The sequence below is a fragment of the Gekko japonicus genome, unplaced genomic scaffold (genome assembly GCF_001447785.1).
Source record: "Gekko japonicus isolate JY-2015 unplaced genomic scaffold, Gekko_japonicus_V1.1 scaffold85, whole genome shotgun sequence".
Lineage (NCBI taxonomy): Eukaryota > Metazoa > Chordata > Lepidosauria > Squamata > Gekkonidae > Gekko > Gekko japonicus.
This window is the reverse complement of record NW_015167531.1, coordinates 1,011,075-1,013,944: the sequence shown is the minus strand read 5'-3', so window position 1 is coordinate 1,013,944 and position 2,870 is coordinate 1,011,075.

The window sequence follows — 2,870 nt, the reverse complement described above, 5'->3', positions numbered from 1 at the left end:
GGAGCCTATCGCAAAGGCTCTGCGGGGGTGTCACTTGAGGTGGCACCCCTCCAGGCCGCTGGTGTGCGATTCGCCCTCCTCCGTTGTGAGGAGAGTGTCCGCCATCGCTGTTCCGTCGACCGGAAGTCCGATGATGTCACCGGGATATGGGGCCTGGTAACTCTAACCACAGTGACCAGGTCTTTTCTGTTCTAGAAAGGCCGTAGGTGGATAACCAGTTGCAGCTGGTAAAAGGCACTCCTGGCTGCCACTGTGACTTGTTTATCCAACAGGAGGCCCAAGAAGGGAAAGGAGTTTGTAAGCCACTCTGAGACTCCCTTGGGTAGTGAAGGGCGGGGTATAAATCCAATCTCTTCTTCTTCTTCAGTACTCCCAAACAACAGATCTGCTCCTTCACCAGGAGTGCAATCCCATCCAGAACAGAGACACCTTAAAACCTGGGTCAGTCTCACCATTAACCAGTAGCACTTCTGTCTTGCCTGGATTAAGCCTCAGTTTTTTTAGAATGATGGAGTTCTAATGCAAACGGCTATATACAGTGCCTCCCTTGGCAATCATTCCACAGGATGGCTGTGTTTGTGTTTCGTGCCAAAAATAAACAGGAATCTTATGGCAACTTGAAGACGAAGAAAATGGCTCTAGTTCACGAAGACTAACAATAGAATAAAACCGTGTTAGTCTTTAGGATGCCACCAACATTCTGGTTTATTTTTGGTGCAACAGAGGAACACAGCTACTCCTCCAGATTTATTTTATAATGTATTTTATAACACTTGCTTCTGTTACCTTGCAACAGGCTTGGATCAAAAGGCAAGATAGATAATATTAAAGAAATATTAAATGAATAAAACAGACTCCACTAGTACACTACAGTGCAATTGTAAGCCCATTGTCTGCACTGGATTTAGAAGGGTAAAACTAAGCTGACCATTTCAGTGTGCCTCTTGGACTGCGATGCCTTTTGATCTCACTTCCTCATTCCTCAGCTACCAATGTATGTGTCACAACAACAATCACAGGTCGGTTCCATCAAGGGTGCATTTAACTGCTAATCCTCTCATATGGTATATATGCTGTCATCAATGCTCCCTCTAAGCTGTGGAGTCCTGTGAGCAAAAATTCTACTTTGTGAGTTACTGGAATTAAAGTTGTGAGCAAGCCATTTGGCTACTGCATAAATTAGTTTGCTCTGGAGCCATCCTGCCTGAGCTAAGACAAAAATGTGTGAGCCGGAGGCTTAAAAACTGTGAGCTAGCTCACACGAACTCATCTTAGAGGGAACACTGGCTGTCATGCACCAGGCAATGCTCTCCTGCACGAATCAACAATTAAAAATGCAGTCCAGGAGGGCTGCCGGGTGACCACTGCTCCCTCTAAACTGTGCGCCTGAGCGGCCGCTCATTAACACAGGAAGCCCCGCTCAGCAGCAATCTGGAGCTGCGCAGGGTCTTGCACTGCCTGTTGCCCATTTTAAGATTACATCAGTTATATTCTGCTCAGGATGTGAACTGCTCCACTCATTGGGGGGGGGGGTATTAGAGGGAACATTGCAGGTAACCATGCACTCCTGTGCAGACTAACTCCTCTCAAAGCCCACTGAAATCAGTAGGATCGCACTACAAAAAGGAGTCTTCCCTTGGGTCCATGCAACCAGATGTTTGTTCTGAGATGTCAGTTCCCAGGTGTGCATGGGCCCAATTTGGATCAGGACCATGGCACGCGGTGGGTGGGTGGGGGCCTTATGCCTTCCTCCTGTGCCATTTTTCTGATGCAAAGTGGCCTGGGGTATTCTTTGCCTTGTTGGAGGCTGCGTGTGTACTGATAAGAGTACATGGGAACAAGCCTAAGCAGGTCTTCTCCATAGTAAGTCCCATGTTATTCAGTGAGGCTTACTCCCAGGGAAGTGTCTGTAGGATTGTAGCCTTAGATTTCCCCAGAGGGGTAAATGAAAGGTATGCCACTAGGCATGACTCTGGGGTCTGTGATCCCATCCCCAAAGGCATAATTTAACTGCAACATTGATCGGATTAGACAGATTCATGGAGAATACACCCCATTGATGGCTATTACCGAAGATGATTAAAGGGACAGGGAGGCAGTAAACCTCTCCATTATAGCAGTGCTAGGAGGCAACATTAGAGGAAGGCCTTGACCTCTATGGTCGCCCTCCGGGGCAACTGGCCAGCTACCTTGTGAACATGGATGCTGGACTAGCTAGACCAGTGATGCGATCCAGCAGCGCAACTCAAAAACCAGCAGTGCGTTGTGAAGTGGGGGATACAGAAAGAGGTTTTATTGCTCCCCCCCTTTCCCTGGCCTTAAATCAGCGGCAGGGTGCATCTCATGTCGGGCGTTCGGAATGGGGGGGAAGTGAGCCCCCCCTTCTCGCCCAGCGCCGCAGCCCTGATCCATTGTGCAGCTGAATGACACGCATCCCCAGCATCACGTGTGGCTCGGTTTACCTGGTTACCACAAGAGTCTTTGTTGTTTGGGCGGCGGCAACAGACTCTTCCATCCACGGGGGCGGTGGGGGTGGGCGGAAGGACCCAACCCCGACTCGGTCCCCGGCTAGGCTCCTCCTTTGGCCCGGATCGGGTCTCGGCCGTGTGAATGCAGGCGCGCGAGGGAGCGGAGGGCTGCCGCGAAAGAGTTAAGGCGGGCCCCCCTCCCTCTCTCCCTCCCTCGCCGCCGTCTTGCGGCCGCCCCGTCGGGGAGGATGATCTCAGCCAGCATGTGACGCCCGAGCGTGGCACGCTTCGCGCCAGACGTACCGCCGCGGCAGCCCGAGCAGCTCGGCGAAGCGGCGGCGCGACTCCAGGCTGGCGATCGGCGCTGGGCTGGCCGGAGGCGGCGGCGGCCCGGTGGCGGCG